Below are 18381 nucleotides of genomic sequence, written 5' to 3' on the forward strand. Positions count from 1 at the left end.
TACTGACCGAAAAAAAAGAAAAAATAAAACATAGACATCGTTAAACATTTTAGGTCCCTTCTGGTCAAACGATGCGTCGCCCGATTGTGATGGTAAAGTTATGAACGGCCATCGTTGACGTCGTCGTCGGTAACCGTCATCTAGCGAGCATGGATATCATTCGGACTTTGCTCGAATTTATGGAGAGAGATGGGAAAAATTAGATCAGAAAAATGAAAAGAAGAAACTCGTAATTTTTCCCGTCTTGTACCGAAAAAAAAGCAATTTCAATGCAGTGCGTTCGTCGTTCGAATATTTCCGTCTGCAACTGAAACGGGGTTTTGGTCCTGCGGCCGGTGGTCGATTACTACCCCCGAAAAAAATTGGTCCACCAATGCTCAACATTGGAATGCAACATGAATGGGGTACCGGGAATCGAACCAAAAAAAACGGAAATATTTTTTTACGATCCTTTAGCTCATAAAGTTTTCTCTGATTTTTTGTTGTTGCTGTACTCGGTTGCGTTTCAATTCCCTTTTCAGCGTGATCTCAAATGAAATAACTGCACGGCGCGACCTCCAACCGGGTAAGGCATTCGAAGAAGAGAAGAAAAAAAGCACTTGATGAAAACGTTTGCCCTGCCGGAGCCAAATGTTACCTCACGAACTTTAAAGCAGCTGAGTATTTTGGTTCGTTTTAACTGTACTAAAGGAAGAACAAAAAATACAGAACATCACCGAAAACCGAAAAATTGTAAACTCCTACAAAGCAGAAAAGTAAAAAAAATGCATATCCTCACTAACACAATCAAACAGGAGACGAAGTGAGACCCAACCGCCTCTTGCCCCCTGTCCTGCACCCCTAAATTGTGGGTAAAGAAATTCGTAAAATTTGAAAGTAAAGAAAACCCGGCTTCGACTCAGGGTTCGCATTTGCTGACGCAAAGATTTAGGCGACAACAAATGGACGCAAAAACTCTCCACTCCACACTATTGTTGTGTGTTTGGTTGGTAAACTTACGGCAGAGGGATGTGAAAATGGTCGGTAAAGAGTGCTCTCACCCACCGAGAGTGGTGGATTTTTCTGGTTCATCGAGCAAAGCACCACAAGGCGAACCAAACACACTTCAACAGTCACCGGCTGTGATGGTCCACGGTGCGAACTGCAACCCGCACTCACACTCATACACACGGGACACAAAAAAGGACATTTTACAGCGATACAGCAGGTTTTCCCCCGGTGGAAGGAACCCCTTGCGGCATCAATGGGGGAAACGGAAATGTCACCGTCATTCCGGGGCGTTCGTTATTCTTCGCGTTCGTTACTGCACAACGTCCCTCGCAACTCCTTCAACTTCCCTTTTCTCACTCTCCACCACACTGTTATGATTCCCTGCTGGGTGAATGAATATACCCAAGGCAAGTATCTTCAAGGCTGAAGACGAAGGAATATTTTCAGCAGCAAGTTCTGCGTTTTTTTTTGTTTTGCTTCTTCCCCGTAAGGTATACGGCCTGTGTGAGTGTCCACGTGTACGTTGTTGCACAGCTTTAAAAGATGGGGCTCACTTTTTTCGGGAGTTCTGTTTTTTTTGGTCGTCGTGCGCGTCGTCAAGTTCGTCGCTTGAAAAATGTCGTTCACATTTCTCAACGAGGCCAAGGTACACGAGGTTGAGTGTGGAAAGGAAAGTTACGTGGCCCACGTAACGATGTTCGCTTCGAGGGTCGTCACGATTGCGACCGTAACCGAACCGACATGTTTCCCGTCGAAAGGTATTCTTTGCTTTTAGGTAACATATTTTAAAGAATTTTATTAAACTTCACCCAGAAAGATATTTCATAAGGGCTACTTAAGTATATGAAGATATTTTAAAAATTGTTTAATTTAAAATATATTACAGTAGAATTGAGATTTAGTACCAAGAGACACATGTTTGATAACAAGACATAGAAAAAAGTAAGACAAATATGATAAAAATCTTCATTTTCACAAATTGCAGCGAAAATATTTGTAAAGCTCACATTTAACATCTCACACGCACATCAAGAAAGAGAAAGCAAGATAGAGTTGAAAATTGTAGTGAAAAAAAAACAAAAATGGCTCAATTTTAAAACAGGTACAAAATAACACCGAAAAAAAACGCAAAATATCACAAAAGCGAAAGTTTGACACTTTGAGTAAAAGAAATAAGGCAATGTTCGTGCATTGCAACCGTTTCACTTACAATGACTTTTTTCGTTAGGAAGTAGTTTACTGGCGCCGTTATTTCCTTAATTGTGGACGGGAAAATCTTGAGGCCGTTTGCGTCGTACCGGGGTCGTTCCTCGAAAATTTTCCTTTCCCCAAAAAAACCCGATCGCACACTCGCACACTTGCCTGCTCCCTTTACGGTAAGGAAGTGTTGCCGCTTATGCGTAGTGCTGTTGGGTTATGGTCGCTTGCCGCTGTAGATCCGGCTCCAGTTTCCTGTTACCGATGCGAAGGTAAGGTCGTCGGAACGGTGTAGCAGATGGGATTGTGCTAGGCTTTTCGTTGTTTTCTTCCTTTCCTTTCGTTGCTGTAAGATTTCTTGCGATTTCTCCTGCAACTGGCAACGGCACAATTGTGTGTGTATGTGTGTAATGCCCTATGAGTAGGGACACAGCAAAACAGCACGCGGAAAGCAGAACAGCCCTTTGATGCGGGAAACGGGCTTACGAAGAAGGTTAGCGCTCACACTCACAATACACAGTAACACCTTTTCTTTCTTTCTATTTCCGCTTTACCGGTATTTTAAATACCCCCCAAAAAATGGTATTACGACTCTTCTTTTGCCTCTTTTGCTTAACGTGGGTCGGGGGTATATTCTTTTCCAAACTACGCGCGCGTAATTAACTTCACTTTCGAACAACACTTAAACAACCGAACGGTACGCGGAATAATTGGTGGCAACACTCGCACAGTGTAAACTTTAAACAACTTTAACGGCAGCTACTTTCCGATTTTGCGGGCGGTGAACGGCTGCGTTACGGCTTGGTTTTGCAAATATATTTGCTGAGTGATTGAAGAAAAAAGTGCACACTTTTCCTTACCCAACCTTTTTTGGCCCACGAAATACAGGACGCCAAACAACTTTTGACTACTCTTTGAACTACTTTTTTTTCCTCTAGTGGTTTAGCACAACGTCGCGAAGACTACTTTAGCTGTACTAGAAAAGAAAATTTATATGATTTATCGATATTCAATTTGAATATTGTCTTTAAAAAAAAATAATATTTTAACCTTCGCTTAATTTTTCTTTTTAAAAATTAGTTTTAAATATTTTTAAATTTTTTTGAAGTAATTTTAAATCTGATAATTTGTTCTCATGGCAAGTGATAGTAATGGAGACGCCTGGCCTTTTGTATTTTTTTATGAAATAGTCAAAAAATTATTTTTTTAATTTTGAAATAATTTAAATGAAATTTAAACAAATAAACAGCAGATCACTTCCTAAAAAATCGCATTTTGTTCGCAATAATTCCGCTGCCTCACTCCGAACCTGAGAAGCGAACTTAATTCCGGCACAGTCCCTGCACACGACGCAACTTTAATGTGTAGCGGAGACTTCAATTCCTGGTCTGTCAAAAGCGCACCAGCACGGTGTTACATTGCGCTGTATTTACTAGTGAAACGGAACATTAGTTAAAGTCCTCGTCGTAGGGATTTTCGTTCGTTAGTAAAAGGATCGTTTTCGCGTGTTCGCTGGAGTTGTGGGTGGCGCAGAAGGAAACGAACCATGATTTGGAGGAAAATTTCGTTCTAATATCGTTTTTTTTTCTTTTTTTCTGTCATGAAACACTCCACGCCGCGGAGGGGTAAAAGGTGCACACGTACGCAGCACACTAACACACCCTGCACACAGTCACTTACTAACGAACCGGATCGAACGGGGACGGGAAAAACTGGCAATCAGCGGTTACCTCGCACACAGTCTGTTGTGCAGGCTCAGTGCGTGTGCACACAAACACATTCTGGTACACAAACACACAAAAAGTTGATCTTTCGTTGCTTTCAGTTTGTTTTATTTTTGGTTTCTGCGTTTTTTTTTGTTTTGTTTTTTTTTTTTTTTGACGAACGTCCAATTTATTTTGTCAAAAAGAATATCATTTTCTGGGAAATGGTTTGCACGCAATGATTGCTTCCAGAAACACCATCCCAGGACTTAGTTCGGTCTGGCCACGGAAGAACGATCTAAAGACATTGCTTGGTGATTTTTCCACGCAAATGTTCACGACGGTGTGTAATTATGTTCTCATCGGAAGCGAAGTGTCTGATACGGTCGAATAAGCCCTTCTACGCACGGTTGTTGCTGATTTAACACCCACTCGGGAATACAAACGAACAAACGGATGGCAACACACAGGCTATCCGTTCACAATGTACACACGCGTACACACATAAGGTCACCAAACTCTTGAAATCACAACGTTTGTTTTTCTTCTATTTTTTTCTCTTGGATCTTGGAAAACAACAGGATTTTCCGAAAATTTTTTTACACCGTACGAAACAAATCCAAAAACAGGATTTATTAACTTACTGTCACGTTCTGTATGAAACTACAATAACCGATACACAACCCTACACAACCCCCGTGAGTGCGTTTCGTGTCACGCGGGTCTTACTGGGCAGCGGTTCACGTACAGGATTTACACACGCAAAACACGCGAAAATAGACGTGTGGCCAAAAACCGCGCGTATGATATTTGTATGTTTCGTGCAATTGTAGGTTTCCTTTTATTCTTCTAAATTCTCTAACTATATCGTTGCCTAATCTTTTTTTTTGGAAATGCCAACCTTCTACACGTTTCGCTTTACTTTCGTGCCTGTATGTGTATGGCAATAAAATCAACAAACAACGGGGACGGTTAATCGACGTAAACTCGACTAGCGCTAAACAGCGAATGAGGAGGATACGATGAGTACTAACTGTTCCGGGCAGGGCCCACCACAATATAAGGGTAGCAACAAAGTGGGGTTATACGAAACCTGTACATGGCCCAAAGCGGCACGAGCCAGGACATTCCTCGTGCACACATACCCACACACACACACATGCACAGGACACACAGGGATTGCGCTGTCACTGCCTGTCCCGCTGTTTCCCGTTCCCGATCGGGAAGGATTCGGGTTTGGTTGCTTGCACCACCCTCAACCCGGATGTTGGAGCGCACGAAGTGCGACGATGGAAAATGCCGAAACCGACCCGAACTGATCGAAGTTGTGTTTTTTTTGTTGCTTTTATTCTCCTACCAGCCCGAAGCTGGTATTTCCTCCCGTTCTCCGAAACGATGCATCCGAACAACCGAACCGTACACGAAGTTAGTATTAGAAACATTTTTCCAAGGATACGAATGTGGGGCGGAAAAACAGGAGCGGTTTTGGGGGGAAAGCCTTTTGCCCCGGGAGAGCGAGAGAGCGAGTCCATTTTCCAGCGCCCGATGGTGCCGACGCACTACCGTGTACGCCCGGAGCTATCGGGCTGCCCCGGTGTTGCAAAATGTACATGTGCACCAAGGAACCGGTGGTACAAACCGGTGGGTTTTCGAACTTCGAAACACGCTCTTCTCACCATCAAACACCGTGATTTCGAACTTGGTGGTGAGTTTGAAGTGTAAGAGTGCGCTTAAATTCACCACGGCTTCTGCGGGCCCAACACGCTGTACGATGAAACGGGACGACCAGCTGTGGCTGCTTACCGTTCAGAAGAAAACCGAAAGGAACGCACGATCCGTACCGGTGGTGACCGGCCACCGTTCGGCCAGCTGAAGGCGAGAGACCGATAGATCTGTACCGAACCGGGAATGGGCATGGACAGAGAAGTCGCGTCAGATTTGTTACACTTTCGCAAACCGTTGGGTGGTTCGTGGCAGTAATGTTTGTTGCTTCTAATAGGCTGTATATTTTTTTTTCGCGGAACATTGGCAAACAACCGAAAAAAGGCGACCACTTTGTGACAGTGAGGTTGAGTATTGCGATTCTGGTAGGACGCAGAAGCGTTTGTGTAAATAGTACGTGATTTGGTGATTTGATATGTTTTCGCTTTCGAGATGCTTAATGAAGGTGCAGAAAAATTTAAGTGATATTTTTCGTTTAAATGATGTATTCCTCAATTTTTATTAGGAGTCAAAAATAAATTCTATCAGAAATAGAATTAAGCCACTTTACGTCACGATTATTTATGAAATCCGAACAACAAGAGATAATCGCTTTTAAAGGAATTTGAACATCAATGGAGAAAAGAAAAAAAAACATCATTGCCTCACTAACATTGACCGTGCGAAATGTGGAATGTTTCACCAATACGAATGTCGGAACGTACGCACGCAATGCACGCAATTTCCCCTACGGGTGCCGCGCACAACGCACTTGCACACTAGGGAGCAGCAGGTCTTGGGTATGGGCATCCGATGTACGGCAAGTTAAAACACGCACTGTTGAGCGTGTTTTGTGGCAAGGAACTCCTTACCATGGCGCAGTGATTCTTCCCTGCCTTCTTGGTGAGGAATGATGGGAATGCAAGTGGAATTAAACACGTGAGGCAAACACATTTTCCCAAGCAGGAAAAATACACCACACCCCGAAGGAAAGTGTTTTTCTTTTCTTTTTTTTCGAGAAAAATTTAATAATATATTTACTTATATATGTGGGAAAAATAATTTCATGATTTATATTTAATTAAGACTTTTCATCTCGTCGCAACAATATACAAATCTTTAAAGGACGAAATTTCAACCCATCCTGTGCATGCGTTCGTTGGAATGTAAATGCGTTCCTGTCGAATTCGTCCACTAAACGTGAGTCGAGTGATGTTGGAAAATTGCTCGAATTTCCATTTTCCTCCCACAAACACACCCCTGTACGAGCACGCACACATACAGCAGTACGCACGCGTACAGTCAATGCCACCGGTACCCACACACTAGTAACGCCTCGGACGCATGAAGAAAAATCCCCCCCGCGCTCGGGTTACAAGAGCGAACGGGACAACCCGACCACCAGCGAGTGCCGTCGAACGTCCGTGTGCCGTCGGGCGGCACCGACCGACGGCACGCACCGGACGAAACAGTACAGCTCTCGCTCGCACACCATTTTCCGGCCAGTGCAGTGCCCGTTATCCTTATCGGTTGAAAAATGGCCACACTCTTCACGCGCACTGCCATGCAGCCGTCTTAAGTAGCTTTTCCACGTGATTTCCTCGAGGCACAGGGACAGAGAGCCGGCAACCATCGGTGGGAACAAGCGGGCTCACGGTACGCCGTTTCACTCACGCGAAGTCACGAAAGCCCTGTGCGTGTGGGAACGGCTCAACCGATTTGCTCCACCGCCACCGGAATTTTGGTGGTACAGGTGAGAAAAGTTCAACCCGAATGCAAAGCGGATTGCAGCTTCGGAATGTAGCAAACACCCTCACACACGCCGTGAGACACGCTCCACGCTCCACTTTTCCTTGCTTCGCTTGTGTTGTCTCACACGCAAAACATCAGCATGGGGTTTTTCCACGACCAGGAGGGAGTATGTTACATGCTTCCGGTATGTGTTTATGCTATGCGCCTGAAAGGGAAGGTTCGAACGCTTATGCATCAAGCATTCGTGCAAAAGGTCGGATGCACCGAATGCGTTTAAGCTACGCGGTGCAGAATGCAACATGGCACAAAAAAAAACAAAGAACCCGGAAGAACCTCGGAGTTGGCCGGTGCCGATGGTGTTTGATGATGAGGGTTTGTGTTGCTGCTGCTGCTCGAAATTGCGTCGTAACGTTTTCAATGTCGCAGGGACCATGGATGGACGGGATGTGTCGTATGCATGCGTAGACGAATTTCCGATGCACGCTAGAAACAGCGATGGAAGAGAAGTTTTTTAATCCTCACGCAAAACTTTCATAATGGTAATGATCCGATTTGATGGATTTATGAATGACTGAAATTGGCTTCTTTTGGAGAGAGGAGAAGATTGTTGCATAAAATTGTCTATTAAATCGAATGAATTATTTTTTCTGCAGACTAATGTAACGCGTTAAGAATAATAAAAATTACATATGAAAGATACGGTGTTCAAACACTGTAAGCATAAAATTATCTGAGAGTTTCTTAATAAAAAAACTTCTCATCAGGCTCTAATGATTTATATATTAAATAGTATTGAAGGTATATAAATTGTTCGCATTTATAGGATTTACAATGTTAAAAACTTTCACAACTATACAGATTAATATATTACACAACTAATTACTTACTATAAGAATAAGTTGGATAGGGTCTAAGATGTTGTCTTACATGTAAAATTGATGGAATTTAGTCGATATGGGTATTAGATCAATGCTCTGGGCACATAAATTGACACGAAGAATTATTTTTTTAAATGCACCCCTTTTTATATAGAATTATTGCTCTATTATATCACAACAATAAGACGAGTGCAATGAAATATTATAGCTACGATGATTGAAACACGCATAAATATTGCAATGGATTCAGACTCAACGTAACGGGTGAGCTCGATCCCTTGAAACATTTAGAAAATTTATAATTCAGCGATAAAATTCTTTTAAATCATGTTTAATTTATAATTAAGGAGTTGTAACGAATGATTTAAAAATTGCATTTTCATTTAAGTTCGAAGGCTATTTGCCGCTTAATCATAATTTTACCTACACCCAAAGAAGTCTAGAAAGTTTGCCCCAAATTTTACAAACTATTTTCGATTTTTACAAATATGACTGTATCCACCCAAGGATTGCATTTGAACCTAGGTATTAATGCATCAGTAATTTACACTCATAAATAATATTTGACATAAAACCTCGCTTAGCAAGGTCTGACGATCCTAATACGCGGTACAAATAAGCCGATAATAAACAGTAAAAAAAATTAAACACAAATCAAATTGTATTCTGTTTCCTTTGTCCAATCGTTCATTCAATCATCAATCAGCAAGTGTTATAAAAATCTACTTCACATATTTGTGCTTGTTACAATGACTGTTGTAACGCATATGTATGAGTATCACCTACTAATAATTGTTTATTGTAACCAATCGCTACAAATAGCAATAATTACTCATTTTGCACCTCTTTCAACTGTCTAAACCACAATCGTTTATTACGTAAAGCATTCCATTGTAATACCATCCATTATTACTTAATCGAATTAATAATATCCATATCCATGTAAAAGAGCGATGTTCGTGAAAACATTGTCCGCAACAAAAAAATAATAATAAACAACAATAACGAAACAAGCAAAAATTTTTCAAAAAAGCTGTGTTGCACTTTTATTCCTGCTTACCAACGTGTATGAACGTGTCAGCGAAATGTAACGTGGCACATCCAGTTCGGCTCGCGTCCTGGCGCGACATAAATAATTGCCTCAATGTATCAAACCCAATGTAACTTTACTAGAAATACACAGGCATACATAGAACAAAACAACAACAACAAAAAACTCACACAGGCAGGACAGGAAAAAAACTCACCTTACAAACAATCAAGCTGTGAAAAGCGCAGCATGATGCGACCGGCACCATTACAGGCGTAACGGATGCAAAAATGCTACCGTCAAAGTGCAGCTAAATTGACCACATCGTAGACAATGGGGTTTGCATTATAATCCCATTACAATTACATGTTTATGAAACGTTATTACAATTAAATTGTCCTGAATGAAACGATGTAACCTTCGTCCCGCTCCTGTGTTTCTCCCCCGGGTTCCAAGGGATGATGGTTAAAGGGCCTGATGGAAGACCTTTCCATCATCTGCAACTGGCAAAATGGGTACGAAAAGTCGTCGTCGTTCGGTGGGGAGTTCGTCGTTGTCGTGTGCATAAGCATATGATACATGGACGCGATGTTTGACATTGCCTTACTGTGGGGATAAGGAAGGGAAGGAGGAATAACTCCGAAAGGGGGTTTTGTAACAATTGTGTGTCGCTCGTCACTTCCCTTAACAAAACCTGCTCCTTCTTGTACAATCCATTTTCGTACACGATTGAGATCCATCGGACATTGGTCGGGGAGGTTGGTTTACTGTTCTGTACCATTATGACAGTTTGTGTGAGTGGGAAGGCATTCACATGTTTCTGGGTCTTTACCAGTCCGACAAGCAAGTCCAGCGAAATGAATCGCATTTGCGAAAAGGCACATCAGACACAGGCCCAACCGGGGGTTCCGCTTCCCCCTCATTTTACAGCATTCTCGTAAAAACCCCCACCTGGCAGAGCTACCAGTACCAGAGAGTTTGTGGAAGAGGATTTTGCATGCAGAGTGCACCAGTGCACAATTTGTGCATTTTGCATGGCACACATAAAATGGACAAACATGACAATCGCAGCTCGTTGTGCTCTTTACTGTGCTGACCTCGTTGCTCTCGCATGCACTACATTTACCCTTCGCAAGAACCAGAATTGGCCACAGGAATGGTTTTGGAGTAACTCGGCCAGTCCAACCACCGGGTACCGTCGTCGTCATCATCGTACACATAAATGGTCAATCCACTCAAGCCTGTACCTTTCGTTTGCAGTGCATCCTCCACCCCCCTTTTAGTCTCCAACCTTCAAAGGTTTGTTGCAATGCTTCCCCGAAATTCTTCATCCAACAACATCGACCGACTTCTGGGAATGAAGCGACAGAAACCCAAAAGCTGGAATGTTTGTATCGCGCATCGTCCTTGCTAGGTCAACAGTTTCAAGAGCTTCAACTGATAACACGCCGCAAGGAAGGAGCGTGTCTGTGGGTGTGTGTGCGCGCGCGGTAGTCACTGTGAGTCATTTTCCACCAAAAGAACATCTCAAACAGCTGCTTTAGCTGTCCAGGCCAGCTACCGGGCGGGAAGAGAAAACCCTGAAAGGAACACGCGAACGAACTCGACGGGCAATGTATCGAATTGATACGCCATAAATGTTACAGTGAGTCGACGCGCAATCACCATGTGCTGATGCTTCTGGTGCCGTAGGCTTCAGCTGGCAACAAATGCAGAACAAATGAGCCGTTGGTGTGCTGGTCGGAAGTCGGAGTCATCCGACGACGAGCGTATGGCAACGAAAACAGTAACACCAGCGCGTTACCATTTAAGCATTACACAGATCAACATTTAATTTAAATGTTTCACGTCATGTCGCTTCTTTCGCTGCCAGCAGAACATTGGTGTCCGCGAGGTCACACAGCGTGCAGACACACAACATTTTAGACACTAACAGTCGAGGTCAGTTGTCACATGATGTGTTTTAGTATTCCGTTGTAATGTTTCCTGTTGTCTAGCGCGGGAAAAAGCTTTCAGTAACTTAAGCAAACTTTGTGGAAATTTACTTTGACTTTGGGTTATAAAATTATTTTTAAAGTTATGATTATTCTAAGTTAGTAAAACAATGTGTTTACTGAATCGAAAAAAAGCTTCAAAATCTCTCCAACCTCCCAACACACCCGGAAATTAAGCTTTCCACCGCCATAATGCTGGTGGTGATGGAAATGCTTCGAAGCAATTTTGGGAAAACCATTTGCGAATGGTATTTGAATCGGAATTGGTGGAAAATTTCGTTCCATCCGATTCGCCTTTTGTTAGACAATTGTTCACCATCGCTTTCGAGCGGTTTCGCATCGAAACCGGTACGTCCATCGAGGCAAGGGGTCACATGGTTAAGTGATTTACATTTGTCACTAGAAACGGCATGTGTGTGTGTTTGCTGGTTGGTTCCATGCATCCCCCCCCCCCATTCCCCATGATTTTCTTCCATTCTACTCCAACTCATCACGGGAATGTGTGTGTGTGTGTCTTTGTGTCGCTGGTACGTGCCCGAAACTGGGGGAACTTCACATCGTTCGTGTGAATGTGCTCTTCTAGTCGTTTTGCATTAGGGAGGGTAGGGCTGCTTTTCGATAACTTGCCTCTTTAAGGCTCGGCACATTACGATTGAGGCCGTCGGTTTTCCTAGCGAGGACACATGGTAGGTAACGTGGGAGATCATCTGCTGCACAAACTACTCGTTTTCCATTCTCACTCTTCCTCGAAAACGCCTCCTATCCGCCCACCTCATTCAAAAAGGGTCACCGAAAGGATGCCGCTAAAGCCTGCTGAGCCTGGCGTGTGCAAAGGTTCGGCAGGCATGGAGGCTCGCGTGTTGGTAACAAACAAAACGGGAGCGCTACGGGAAAGCTACGGTGTGGATGGAAACACCGGGAGCCGCCGGGAGCAGATGAGATTTATTGATCTAATTGTACCGGCGAAGGGTCTGCCGGAGTCAAACCGTACCGGAATACAAAATGCCGAGCGACACACTCACACACACACACACAGTTGGACAGTTGGCGGAGACAGCCCGAACTCACAACAATAGCAACAACTACTACCGCAACCACCCCTCAGGACGATACCGGAGCATGTTAAGGTCAACTTTTCTGTAATTATTTTACCAAATCAAGCAGGCGGTGTCCCATGAATCCGAGACGCCGAGGACACCGAGCTCGAACCGCTGCGACACGGGTGGGCCGTCGTAGCAAAGTTGCTTGCTTGTAAAATAAATATTTAAACTGTACCAGTGGGACACCGGGAGCTGGATCCGGGATCGGGTGCACGGGTGAACGATTGTTTCGTGTACAGGATATACGGGAGACTTTTACGGACACTCCGACGACCGAAGCTTCGAGTGTGTTTAATTGATGTGAAATGGTGTCACAGCCGTTTGCAACGACTACACTTTTGGTTTTGCCCAACGGGGCACCAACGGGGACGGGAGAGTGATGACTTAATAATTATATCTTGCACCGTGAGAAACCGTGTTATTTCCATAACTATGGTTATTATTTAACAAATTTAGCTTGGGAGAAAACGATAGAAACTATCTTTTTTCTTTTTACAGTCTACCTCACTCCTGATCGTGATTAATACGTTCCAACATACCGAATAAATTGTTCGTGATTAAGTGATGTCAAATTGTTTACTTCATTCTGATCGGTTTTACATGAAAATCATGTAGGTTATAACAAAAAAAAAATTAAAAAATATTAACAAGCAGTCATTTATAGTAAAAAAAATATATTTACACAAAAAAGAATCAGAAAAAGATTATTTAAACGAAAGTAATGTTTATATAAAAGTTGTAACGTATACTTATAACGTATACAACGAACGTAGAACTCACTAATATTTTACGAATTTTATTTGTAAGACGATAGTAAGTCAAATAAAGAGTTAAATATCAAATGAATGCACTTCAGATGCATTAGAAGGGTAACTGAGCACTGACACTTAAAATTGTCTGGACAGTCTTAGCTTCCCCTATCGTGAAAGGTGTGTCAAGTAGAGAAGGTTCTTAACATTGTAATATGTGCGTTTGTTAAACATTTACAAATGTTTCTTTAATATCCATTATGTTGCCAATTCAAAGCTTTGAGCAGAAAAGGATGACGAATTGTGGGCGATTTTGGACTTTGAGTTATGTCTGAGGAAATCAATTATTGTACCGTAGTGAAGTCATCAGGAATTCGATTTCTTCGAATGATGCGTTAGTTAAGATTTCCTGTATATCAGGAAGTCGCATATTACTAAATAAACCACTGCATTCCCCAATAATTCTCCAACAATTTCCCAAAAATTCCCCAATAAAAACTTTAAAGGTGACAACTCTAAAATAAATCATCATTTCCATTGTGCTTTTGATTTAAAAGCTAAATTAAAATATTGCAATTCAGACAGGGCAGGGCACAAAATCGAAAAACACGCTACACACGAATGTCCGTCAGCGATGATGTAGAAACCATTCTTGTTTGGCAACGGTGCTGAGGTGAATTGATATAGCTTTTGGTGTCGCTTCTTGAAAGGGGTCAACAGCAGCTGCTGATGGTGATAGCTTGGAGATCATTATTGGAGGAGATTAATTAAAGGACTAGTGTCACCCGTGAAGAGGTTATGTTTGCTTTTTCACTCCCTTTTCCCTCTTCCATACCAATGAGAGATAGAGAGAGAAAGGAAGAAAAGGTCACCATCAAGTGACGGAAGGAGTGATACTAAACAGAAGTCCGAGAAAAGATTGGAACAAAAAGCCAGGTAACGTAACTTTAGGTGGCAGCATCACTGCGCCCATCAAATGTGCTGGACGTGAAAGTGAAGTGGACTCACACCTCCAAAACCTGACGTGTGTTGGGGGTGATGGTTTAGGGAGGTTCTCTGTCTTCAGATGGACAGCAGAGGTCGAAAAGGGTGTACTTGCTTCCGTGATGAAAATGATGATGATAGCCCAAGTGCTTTCGGAACAAACGCCACCCACACGACAACCCATCCTCCTTCGCTCCTCTCCACTCATGCTCCTCCACCTCACCCCTTCTGGTTGTACTAAATGATGATAATAACGATGATTTTCGGTGTGCCGAGCGTGTGACGCTTCCGTGATGGAAATCAACATTGAAGGTATTCGCCCATCCTTCGCTCAAGGGTTCCGTTTCCGTTTTCGATGCTTCGCGGAAAAACGTGTAAGAAAGTTGTTCCATCACTGCTTCGTAGTGTGTGAGTATTTTTTTCTACTGCTCTTCTTTTCCCCTTGCCGCTACTGTCCACATGCTCCATCGCTCGAAACAAACCCCAAACCAGTTTGGAGCCGTACGAACCGATCCCGACGTTCGATAAATGAAACGGAAAAATGGCAGAGCAGTGAGAGTTTATAATAAATCACTTCAATTAATTGACAGCTCTCGTACCAGCGACGTGAAGCTTTTTCCTACGCGGCATCACTACTACCGGCATCATGCCCTCGCTTCTCGCTTGGATCGCAGGGATGCGCTGGGTGGACTGATTTTTTTTCACCATCCTTCTTGTCACTTCCAATCCCGTCTTGCGTTTATTACTATACCACCGAGCCGTGGCACTGGAATGGGAGCAAATTTCCACAGTGTGGAAGATTTTTTTTATGCTTCTTCTTCTGTGTGAGCTTCACCATCGAGCATCACTGTCGTGTTCCTGTGTTCTGGGTAGTGTAGTTTTTCTTTTTCGTGCTTCTGTTGTTGCTCCCAGAACGGAACGGTTGAAAATTGCTCCCGAACAGGAAGCGAACAGCCGCTGCAGTAGCGTCCAACCCTTCGACCCCTCTGGCACTGAACTGCTGGATGGGCAAAGTTGGGACTTGTTTTCTTGTGCAATCATTTCCCACACTAAAAACGACATCTCAAGTTGTACTCCGTAGTGAAGGTTTCGGAAAAGTGAGACCACCTTACACTCTTGGGTGCACCGATGGCTCACTGGACTTTGGTCGGCAGCATTCGTTTTAGAGTATCTTTTTTGTATTTCGTTGTTGGAGGCTTTGAAGAATAAATTGCAATCTTCGTCCCTATCCTATCAGCTGGAGCAGTAGGACGGTCGCCGGCTGCTTGTCGTAGGACTTCTCCGGTGTCGGAAGTTTTCGCACTTCTACTGCTCGCTCACCAGATCAAATCATAGGTGACACTTCCGGACGTAGACAGCGACGTTTCAAAAGTTGATCATCGTGATCATCACCATCATCATCATCATCGCCAGTAGCAGCAGTCATCGTGAGCGCAAAACAGTTACTTTCCACACCGAACCTTGTGGACTTAGGTAACACTTTCAAGGCTTCTGGAAGGCGAAAAAACGAGGAATAGCATCGTGCCTCAAGAGCATATCTTTTCGAGTACATCCTTTCCCCAATACTGGTGGCTAGACGAAAGACGAGAAGTGAGGAAGCAAGGCAAAAAAAATCAACACCAAGCACGTACACAAAGCCACGCATTGTCCGGAACATTTGTACGGCCTTAGAACAAAAAGGCAACTACCTCACTCACACGGGATGCTGGTTCATCCCGTACCGGGTACTTGAGCATGTTCCGGTGCCGTTCTTGAGAAATAACCCCCCCAAAAAAAGGAAAGGAAAAATAATACAGATGCAACCACTTCCGGCTTCACATCCCCATTCCGCTGCGTGGTGCAGTGTTTTTTGAAGAACCCGACCAAAGATCAACCTATCGTCATCCGTGTGCAGCAATCATTGTTTGCTGCTAGGATGGCCCGTACGATTGAGGTGGAATATTTTATTACCGGCTCTGCCTTCTGGGTGATGGTTCGATTTCGCATAATAGAAGCGTGATAAGATGGTGTCCTGTGAGCAATATATTACAAGCACTTTACACCGGACCGCACCGCATTGCTTGTTTGGGGCGTTCGCGCTGTTCCGGATGGAGTGTTTACCTACCTGCAAATAATGCAAATAAGTAAGAAAGTGGAGAGAGAAAAAAGAGGAAAACAAAATGGTAAATTAGTAATGATGTACAGGCTGCTGCCGAAGGCTAGAAAAATTGCACATGCATAAGCACACGGTATAAATTATAATTGATAATTGCAAACCCCAGATGCTGATGCATACCGTGTTCGAGTTGCATCGGTTATCGGTTCAAGAGAGAGAGAGAGAGCGAGAGAAAGAGAGAGAGAAAGAGAGAGAGAACGGGCGGCTTGTGGAGTGTTTTTCCAGTTTTAGCATAATGCAGCAATCGCATTGAATAAATTATAAGCTTAGGATGATGTTGACTACTTTCATCCGATAAACAAGTTACATAATCACACTATCGTATTAGGATTGAAATGATGGGAAAATAGTTTTGCTTCACTCTTTGTTTGATGTTAGGCGACTACCGTGTTGTGTAACTGTGTCGAAAAAAAAAACACGTTGTTTTCAATTATCTTCACACGCACAGAAATAAATTATTTTAAAGTGCGTTTTACCAGGCAATAAATTCATGGATTGTGCTTTAAAAGCAACTTTGCTACGCAAAACTACGCTCTAAATGATCAATAATTGACACACAACCTAAACTTGTAAACAAAACTAAAGCGATCGTTTTACAAATATTAAACATACAAAAAATACAAACTTTATTTTACATTTATTACGATTTTTATTTACTAATTTTAAATTTTTCATACCGAAGGAAAATAATCAAAAGCGTGAGTTTATCACATGCACCATCGGGCCGCCCCCAAACAGTTTATTACTGTAATTTTTACTGCGCAAGATGTCCAAACATTTTTAATACCAAGGAGTATGTTTTATTCCACTTACTTGCAATTTGTTGTTAAAAAAAAACATTAAAAAAATTATAACAAATTTATTGGATTATATTAAAAGGCATTAAATAGCTTTTTTACTAATTTGTTTCGCTGAAGTGATTCAAAATCTGCATATATCAGAATTAACATCTGTCAGGTACTTCTTGGAGAAAAACTATTTTTAACAATTGTTTTGTTCGACGGCTCGAGAAGCGTAGAAAAAATTCGTCTTTAAAAATCGCAAGAAATTGCGAATGAAGTGTTAAAACGATCGGTTCAACGACTTATGCCACGAACGGAGCTAACTTATCTAGTTCAGTTTGACCCTATTGACGTAAATATAATAAAAAATTCCTGTGCCTAATTCTTGTATCCTACTGAATTAAATTGTTTATCTCTCTCTCTCTTCTTGGCTTTTAACGACCTTACAGGTCACGCCGGCCATTTCTGGCTTACTAGAGTTATTTTTACCACGTAGCCGGATAGTCAGTCCTTGCTACGGGGGGACGGTCCGGATGGGATTTGAACCCGGTCCGGCCGTGTGGACTGGAGCCGTTTATCACATGCACCATCGGGCCGCCCCCATTGTTTATATTTTTATTAAATAGTGTTTAAACAACATGCTTCAATTTCATTTTGATAAACTTACATAACTTTTGAACTTGATGGTACAAACTTGTTATTTTGTCGTTATTTACCTAAACTAACAGTATTTTTATAAAAAAAATCACAATGTTTTCAAACATTTTCAGCAATTTTTTTCTTACTTACAACATGATTGCATGTCGTAAAAAAACTTTCCTTTCAAATTGCACATACCACCTACCATGTACCAAAACGAAGGAATACGCTAGATAAACCATCTTGCATCGTGGAAAACTGGTATCCACCAGTGGCAAATTCTTCAATTTAAAACGCATCAAAATGGCAATCGAACCGGAAAATGTCAATACCACCAGCAGTCATATGCGCACCGGTACATGTCCATCCGGTATGGCATCACGGATGAAGCTGATAGCTGATGTTATCTAATGCTGTTCCCGCCCGCTTCACAGCCTTAACTCTTCATATCACGTACACCCTGTACCGGACAGATGAAAGACAGTATATCTCTGGTTGTGTGTATCGGTACGGATGGCAATATTAAATGCATTTTCCATACGAAGATGTACCATTAGCGAATAAACGTTCTTTTAAAACGCTCGAAAACAGAACGAAGATTACTCTTCCAAAACGGTTCCCGGAACTCCTGTGTGTGATTGAACACTCCATAATCAATCCTTACCAGTCAACCATCAATTAAACCATTTACTTTTGATCGAACTTCCGGACCACCCAGTCGGAAAAC

General features: G+C 42.6%; 1 protein-coding gene and 1 long non-coding RNA gene across 14 annotated transcripts in view; both read right to left on the reverse strand.

The window, feature by feature from the left end:
* LOC125767715 (uncharacterized) overlaps window positions 1-4917 on the reverse strand; it is a 44221-nt gene extending 39304 nt beyond the window's left edge. The window contains exons 1-2 of the long non-coding RNA XR_007418813.1: window positions 4792-4917; window positions 2201-3163 (exon numbers count right to left, since the gene is read on the reverse strand). This is a non-coding gene — a long non-coding RNA (uncharacterized LOC125767715). The remainder of the gene's footprint in view (window positions 1-2200; window positions 3164-4791) is intronic.
* The window catches only part of LOC125767667 (RNA-binding protein Musashi homolog Rbp6), a 594718-nt gene that overhangs the window by 272050 nt on the left and 304287 nt on the right, over window positions 1-18381 (reverse strand). The window lies entirely within an intron of this gene.

Source organism: Anopheles funestus, chromosome 3RL, assembly GCF_943734845.2.
Source record: "Anopheles funestus chromosome 3RL, idAnoFuneDA-416_04, whole genome shotgun sequence".
Lineage (NCBI taxonomy): Eukaryota > Metazoa > Arthropoda > Insecta > Diptera > Culicidae > Anopheles > Anopheles funestus.